Source organism: Myotis daubentonii, chromosome 18 (assembly GCF_963259705.1).
Source record: "Myotis daubentonii chromosome 18, mMyoDau2.1, whole genome shotgun sequence".
Classification (NCBI taxonomy): domain Eukaryota; kingdom Metazoa; phylum Chordata; class Mammalia; order Chiroptera; family Vespertilionidae; genus Myotis; species Myotis daubentonii.
In genome coordinates this window covers 1,373,313-1,381,708 of record NC_081857.1, presented here as the reverse complement: position 1 = coordinate 1,381,708, position 8,396 = coordinate 1,373,313, and positions in this window count along the sequence as shown.

Below are 8,396 nucleotides of genomic sequence, written 5' to 3'. Positions count from 1 at the left end.
TGACCCTTTGAAGTGTATATCTCTGCCTCCTCTCAGGACAATTTGTGTTAATAAAAAGCATGGGGCCCTGAGACAGGAGATCTTAGTTTCTTTAGCTGGGCTCCTCTGACCCCCAAATGCCTCTCAAAATTATGCTTCGTCTCTGGACTCTTGATTAAGTTACACACAGCCCTTCTCCAGATTGCTGAACCTTCTAGACGCCGGAACGAGAGCCCCCGCAGAGCCCCCATCCCATTTCTCTCCTGGGCCTCATTTCCCGCCTTGTTACTCACGGCCCTGACATTACCTCCGGCCCTGACATTACCTCTGGCCCTGCTTCTTGCTCCTGGTCATGCTGGGGCCTGTGCCTGGGGGGGTGCACTTTCAAGGTTCCAGGATATAAGGATCTCTAGTCTATCGTGTCTCTGTTTCCCTTTGCATTTGGAGCAATTCAAAGCACTGAAGGGCCCGGACAGCATGGCTCAGTGGTGAGCATCGGCCCATGAACCAGGAGGTCACAGTTCAATTCCTGGTCAGGGCACATGCCCAGTTGCGGACTCGATCCCCAATGGGGAGCGTGCAGGAGGCAGTCGATTGATGTTCCTCTCTTGGATGTTTCTATCTCTCTGTCCCTCTCCCCTACTCTCTCTAAAATCTCTCTAAAAGTATGTATTTTAAAAAATCACTGAAGGAAGACACGTACTGGACCAGCTCCTTCCACACCATCCTTTTCCAGAAAAGGAAGTAAAACCCAGAGGCTGAGTGACTTCCGAACAGCCACACAGCAGCTGACAGCCCAGCTAGAGCTTGAACTCAGGCTCCAGTTCCCGTCCTGATTCCAGGAACACGCTGCCCTCCACCTGCTGTGCAGAGCTCACCAGGGCTGAGCCACGGCCGAGCAGGCGTGGGCTGCTCAGGGTCACACAGCCACCGCCACCGCCACCCCCAGAACCTGTCTGGTTTCCAGCGTAGCCTGGCAGCTGCAAAAAAGCGGTCTCTGCTGCCCTCAGCTGGCAGAACCGAGTCATGGCGGACTGCGCCGCCCACAGGCAGGAACCCCATCCATGCTCCGGCACCCACTCCCGCAGACGGCCCCCTTTGTTTTAAGTGCCGTGGAGGTGCTGGCGGGCACCGAGATGTGTCTGAACACAAACTGTCCTGTTGCTCCCAGGGCCTCTCCACACCTGAACTTGAAATATGTGAGCGGAGGAGGCTGTGGCGGGATGGCTGTGGGAGACGGGATGTGGGCGTCCTCCCTCTGCTCCCGGACCCCAGCGCCACCCTCTGGTCAAGGACAGGAGGGGACCCTGTCAGGGCACAGAGGGCAGAGGGGCCAGGAAGGGGGTTGCTGGCGGGCGGGCGGCCGGGGCCGCTGGAGGACTCAGGAGACCTGGGAGTCCTGGGAGCAGCTGGGGCCGCAGGGACACCCACGCTGGGGGCTGTCCTACCTGCGGCCCGGCTGTGCTTGTTGTGAGCGACAGCCGGACACTGTGGCCTCTCTCTGCTGACCACCAACATGGGCGAGTTGTCGTGTACCTGTTCCCACAGCCGTTTGCACACTTACCTATGTGGCAGCTTCTTGCCGATCAGGTTCTCAGATTCCCCACTTGGACCAGATGTATCCAGTGCCTCCACGGCCAGCGCTGGGAGAGCGGTCAGCACGGAGCTCCCGGCCAGCAGGACCGTGGGCAGGGCCATAGGGTGCTGACTGTGTCAGGTCTGGACTCCTGGCACCAGGCTTGCTGGTTGGGAGTGTTGTCTCTCAGGTGACCGGCGGGCTGCCCTCGTTGGCCCCCCGTTGGTCCTCACTTCACTCTGAGGAGGAGGCTGCACGAGTCGGCGCAATTGAGTAGCTGCTGTAACAGCCCTCGGTCGCCAGGCACCGGAGAGGCGGTTCCTCAGCGCGGAGCGGGCGCTCCCCTGGCAGGCCCGGCAGCTGTCTTCTGAAGGGCTGGCGCGGCCCAGGCTCCTCCTGTGTGCAGCCAGGAGCCGGTCAGAGAGCCCACGCGGGCGCATCCTCCCGCTGCCCAAGGCCCCTCCCCGCCCTCCGGGGGCTGCGGCCCGGGTCTCTGCTGGACGCTGCGTGTTGGCAGGAACTCGGAGGGGAGCACGAGGGGGGCTGGCCACCGCTGCCCCACAGCACGTGAGGCTAATTAGGCATTGAATGTGTTTAACCGTGATTGTTGAAAGTATTGCATCTGTCCCCTTTCTTTCCCCACTGACCCCCAGCGCCCTCCCGCCCCTGCCTCAGGCCCTCACCACCCTGTTGTCTGTGTCCATGGGCCATGCATATACGCACACAAGTTCTTGGGTTGATGTCTTCCCACCCGCCCTCCCCCGCCTTCCCTCTGAGATTCTGCACTCTGTCCCCTGCTTCCATGTCCCTGGATCTACTTTGTTCATCAGTGTATTTTGTTCATTACATTCCCCATGTGAGTGAGATCATGTGACACTTGTCTTTCTCTGACTTATTTCCCTTAGGATAATGCTCTCCAGGCCCCTCCGTGCTGTCCCAAAGGGTAAGAGATCCTTCTCTTTTACTGCTGCATAGTATTCCCTGGTGTAGATGTACCACAGCTTTTTATCCACTCATCTACTGAGGGCACTTGGGCTGTTTCCAGATCTTAGCTATTGTAAACTGTGCTGCTATGAAAACAGGGGTGCATATATCCTTTCTGATGGGTGTTTCAGGTTTCTTAGGATATATTCCTAGAAGTGAGATCCCTGGGTCACATGGCAGTTCCATATTTAATGTTTTGAGGAAACTCCGTACTGTTCTCCACAGTGGCTGCACCAGTCTGCATTCCCACCAGCAGCGCACGAGGGCTCCCTTTTCTCCACATCCTCGCCAGCACTTGTCGTTCGTTGATTTGCTGATGGTAGCCATTCTGTCCATGCATTGAGTTTCTACTATGAGAGATAACAAAATAAAAGGAACTGTTGTCCGACTTATAAATTCTTAATTCTGCAAAGTCTAGGAAACAACGGGTCCTGGGAGTGTGTGCAGGTCTGGGCGCACCCAGGGCCTCAGCCACCAGCACCCGAGAGCTGCGCTCAGGGCCACCACACGATGAAGCTGGGACCTGGGCACCAACTGAGACGGGGAAGGACAGACTGAAAGGAGCTTGATGGCCGACAGACACTCCCTGTGCTGCCCTGGCCTGTCAGCAGGAGCGTGCCCCCTCCTTCCACCCCTGAGCCTTGGCCTCCTCTTCCTCCGCCTCCTCGCCTCTCTCACCCCGAGGGGCAGGGCAGCAGCAGGCTGGCGTCCAGCTGACGGAGGTGGGGCCTCAGTGTCCCTGTCTGTAGTGGGTCAGCGGCGGTGCCCACTGTGAGCTGCGGGGAGGGCGCTACTCCTTGTGAAGCAGAGCCAAGCCTCCGCCCTGGCCGCTGCCCTGCCCACCCTCAGCCCCGCGCTGGACAGTCTTCATCTCTGTCCATCAAAATGATGGTAGCCATTTTCTCTCCTTCTCTCAAAAGAGTGGTCCATGCGAGAGGAGCAGGAAGCCGGCCGGGAGGGCAGCCTGGGCCGGTCATGGGCTGGCTGAGGCCATGGCCTTGGGGAGGGGCTGTGACCACGGGCAGAGGATCGGCGAAGCCGTATGGCGGGCACATTGATCAGGCAGTTTCGGGCGAGAACATGGGAGAGATGAATTTCGGAGCCAAAGGGAGTCAGGACACACAGAGTCATCACAAGTGCAATGAGCGGTTTGGCGGGGGTCGGGCCGCAGGAGAGAGAGGCTACTGGTGACGCCTGGTTGCAGGCTGTCTGTGCCCGGACAGGGGAGTCCGAGAGGCAGCGCTGGTGGGACGGAGAGGGGAGCTCAGGCGGGCCGGCAGGGTTGGAGGGATGGCACTGGACACCAGGTGTCACTGTCCTCCCTCTCTGAACATCGTCAGGCAGCCAGGGAGGCACGGCCCCAGGAAAGCTGAGCGGCTGCTGTGTCCTTGCTGACTCCTGTCCGGGCCCCACGCCTCGGAGCTGGCTCGGAAACCCACACGCAACAGGCCGGTGTGAAGACATCGCTGGGCCGGCGACCCGGGAGCTCTGGGCTCTGGATTCCCACCACCAAAGGCCCGTGCTCTGGGCCTTTAAGGGCTCTCATCGTGGGCAGGTAAGACCTGAACCAGGGGTCACCGGCCTTCGTGCCTTCAGAGGCCTGGCGTGACCAGGATGGCGTTATGTGGAGAGGCCAGGGCTGTGCACACACTCAGAGATTAAAACAGCCGCTGTGCTGGCCAAATTGAATGCACCTGCAGCCAGACAGTGTGCAACTGTCCTGTGAGCTTCTCACGCAAGGACAGCGACGGGTGCGGAGAGCCGTGCGGAGGAGCCGCGGTGGCGGGCGGTGCTGGGGGAGCCAGGCCCTGGCCAGGAAGTCTGTGTACACAGCCGGCCGATCGGTCAGTCGGTCTCCCATTGAAAGGGCTCCGAATGCCAGAGAGCTGGCTGTGTGCTGCGCGCTGTGGGACCGCGGCGTTCTCTCTGACTCTGGTCCCTGACCGCAGGCCCCTGTGAAGTCCCCACCTCCACAGCTCTTGCCAGATCACCTGGACTGACTTAACGCTTCCCCTAAACACACCTTCAATCAATGCACCGTTTACTTGGACATTCCCGAGGCAGTCTCCATGACACAGCGAGCTTTATGTGTCGTGTTTTTCTTTTCTTTCTTTTTCATGGAGAAATGATATTTTTAACGGCACCCTTGAGAGCGGGCGCCCAGTGAACAGGGTCACCCATGGGGCAGGGGACACAGCCTGTTTATTTAGTCCCTCCCCCGGCTCCTCATTGGCTGAGGACTATTTGGTCACCTGTTTTTTTAAATTTCTTTTTCTTTATTGATTAAGATATTACGGGTGTGTTATTACTGCCTCACTGCCCCCCACCCCCCACGCATGCCCTCCCCCTTCCCCCGGTGTCTGTGTCCATTGGTTATGCTCATCTGCACGCACACAGGCCTTTGGCTGATCTCTCCCCTCACTCCCACCCTCCCCCGCCTCCCTCTGAGGTGTGATGGTCTGATCGATGCTTCTCCGTCTCTGGATCTGTTTTTGTTCATCAGTTTATGTTGCTCATCATATTCCACAAATGAGTGAGACCATGTGATATTTATCTTTCTCCAACTGGCTTATTTCACTTAGCATAATGCTCTCCAGCTCCATCCATGCTGTTGCAAATGGTAAAAGTTCCTTCCTTTTTACTGCAGCATAGTATTCCATTGTGTAGATGTACCACAGTTTTCTAACCCACTCATCTGCTGATGGCACTTAGGCCATTTCCAAATCTTAGCTGCAGTGAATTATGCTGCGATGAACATAGGGGTACATATATCCTAGGATATGTGTCCTGCTTTTCTAACACACTTTAAAATAAATAACTATTAACATTGATGACTATAGTGTAGAGGAATGTGCCATGGAAATCACAGACTGTCTCCCCTTTCCATGTCTCACATATCAACACTGTCAGTGACTGGGGACTCCCGGCGACACACAGAACCACTGCTTCCTGTGGCAGCTCCGCCAGAGCTGTGTCCCAGAGCAGAAGGACCAACCGGTCACACTGCACGGTCAAACCGCACGGACCGAGGAACTCAGAGCGCCAGGGCTCCAAGCCGCACCCTGGAACCCCTCATTCAACCACTTCTCTTGGCAAACAGAAGCGGAGGCCGCGACTTCCCGGAGCGGCAGGGGCTCCCAGCTCCCGGGCAGCTGCACTGGCAGCGCTGGGACTGGATGCCAGGCCACCCAGGTGGGACCTCCTGCAGCCTGGCTCTGAGGGAGGGTTTCCCGCAGGCGTGCAGGTCCTGGGGGACAGGGCGGGGGGAGCGGCTGATGCCGGGCTATCGGAGTGAACTGTGGGAGGAGGCTGTGACTAGCAGCCTGCGTGGTCGGACCGGCCTGCGTCCGCGCCAGCTTGGCCCTCGCGGCCGAGTGCTTTTTGTCTTTGGACACGCTGGGCAGCCTCGCTGCCTGCTGCCTCCGGGGCCTCCCTGCAGCCCGAGGGTCACCGCTTCACTGCAGGATGGCTGCGAGGACCAGATGACCCCAGACGCTCGCACCTGGCTGTAGCGGGTGCTGACCCTTCTTGGCCCAGGGACACCACTCACATGGGACGGTCCCCGGGGCCACAGGGGCAGAGCTACAGGACACTCGTCCCAGGTCGGGAAGGAGTGAGCTCAGACACAGACTTCCTGGGGAGGAGTGGGAGGCGTGAGCAGCCGGCGGTCAGGGCCCACACCCATCCCTTGCAGGTTACAGCTTCCTCCTACCCGAAGGAGCGGGGCGGGGGGAACAGGGCGGGCGACAGCAGGGAGGTGAGGCCGGTTAGGGACCACGGCAGCCGGCGGGAGGGCCCAAGGTTACCTGGAACAAGCTTGAGGGGTTTAAAAGGCAGAAGGCAGCTTTCAGAGGAGGGAAGTGTCGGCAGGAGCTGGGATGCGGGGGCTGGCCGCCCTGTCCGTCACACTGCTGTCTTAGGGTGTCCTCCCCCCATGGGAGCGGGGCGTCCTCCCGTCGGAGAGGTCCCTTGGGTTTTCACTTGGGACTCCATGTCAGGCCAGGGGTTGCTCCAGACGGTGCCACCTGTCCTCCCAGGAGCCTGTCCCGACCCCTCCCCACTCAGGCAGCATCCCCCGGGCAGGCGGTGCCCGGCGGGGCCCGCAGTGGCGGAAGCCCAGTGGCCACGGGCACCTCCGAGCTGCTCGGCTGTAGGCTGTTGCCTTGCTAAAGTTTAGCTCCTGGAACACAGCAAACCCCCAACATTGAACACCTTGTGCACCTAAGTCACAGGAGCAGAATCAATATGGCCATTTCCTCTTTCAGGAAAGGGAACCGAGGCTCTGAGAGAATTCTAAGCTCATAGCAAGTCAGAAACAGGAACAGTGATGCCCTGTTTGATAAATGATTAGTCTCTTACGTCATTCAACATTCACAGACACGCGGCAGTGGGACAGGAGTGTGCACATCCCGCCTCCACAACAGCCCGTCGATCACTGAGGCCCGTGGGAGAGAAAGGCCCGATCGCCCGCAGACCAGCGGCCGAGTCCCGCTGCGGATGGAGGCGCCGTCGAAGCTAGGACAGAATCCTCTCCTGTTCCCAGTGCCCTCACCTTGCGTGCGTGTCTCGATGCTCAGCCCAATGGCCCTTTGTGAAGCCTCCTGTGACCTTTCCATGCTCACAATCTGTAGCCTCGGGATTGGGGGCCGGGTCATGCACGGGAGGGTAAGGAGAGGACGCGTGGTCACACACAGCAGCAGGGATATTTGTGTGGTCCCCGTGTTGGAACAGAGAGACCGAGATTCCCAGAAGTTGAGTGACTCACCCAAGTTCCACAGTAAGTATGGTAAAGCCAGATCCCATAACCAAGCTGTCTGATCCCAAAGCCACGGCTCCACCGTGGCTCCAGGCTGCCTGACGAGGCTAAATTTAATTGACATTGTCAACTCATGGTGCTTGGCGCTGATTCAATGCCAACAGGAACCCCCAGTTTGGAGAGCTGCAGAGAAGGAAATTTTGTTCAGTGCAAACAGCTCAGTTGTGACAGAGCACAATTATGAGAACAGCACGGCTGTGCAGCAGCTCAATAGTGCTCCAGCTCAGTGACGAAGCAGCAGGGCTGTGAGGCAGCCGGGCCAGGTGGCCCTCTGGCTAGACAGCTCTGCTCTGCAGTCCAATCTCTCCACTCTGCTCTGCCCTGGGCTGCTCTGCCCTGGACTGTCTGCCCTGGGCTGTCTGCTCCACTCTGCTCTGCCCTGGGCTGCTCTGCTCTGGTGAGAACCGTCAATGTTTCAGCTCCAGCCGAGGGAAAGGGAGAACACTGAAGGAGCCAGAGGAGAGCTGGCTTATGTAGAGAGAAATCTCCGCCCCTGGTCCCTGATTGGTTTGCCCTCATGCAAATGAGGACTCTAAATATTCACAGTTTGATTTGTCCAAAGGGGCCATCCTAATTGGTCCAAATGGAGCCACTCTGATTGGCTGGTGAAGATGCTGATGGCGATATAGCTGTGCAACTCCAATTAGATGGGGAAAGTCTCCATCCTATTGGTTAAAGTCCAATTCCAGGAACTCTTTTATAAGAGCTTGCTCAGATGGCAACTAGCATGTGACTTGTACTCAGCCAGCATTCACCACTTAATTGAATTGAAAACTGTATTTTACAGATGTTTACCCCCATCCAGTTTCAGAAAAGATTTGATAGCTTACATGGGGAAGGGAACGTGGCGGGGGGAGGACATTTCCACAAGCCGGACACCCAGATCTTGGGTTATTAATTCTGTCAACTGTGATCACCTATTTGAAATGAAGTCTCCTTCAAGTAGGTCAGTGGTTCTCAACCTTCCTAATGCCGCGACCCTTTAATACAGTTCCTCATGTTGTGGTGACCCCCAATTTCATTGTTACAAATTGAATATAA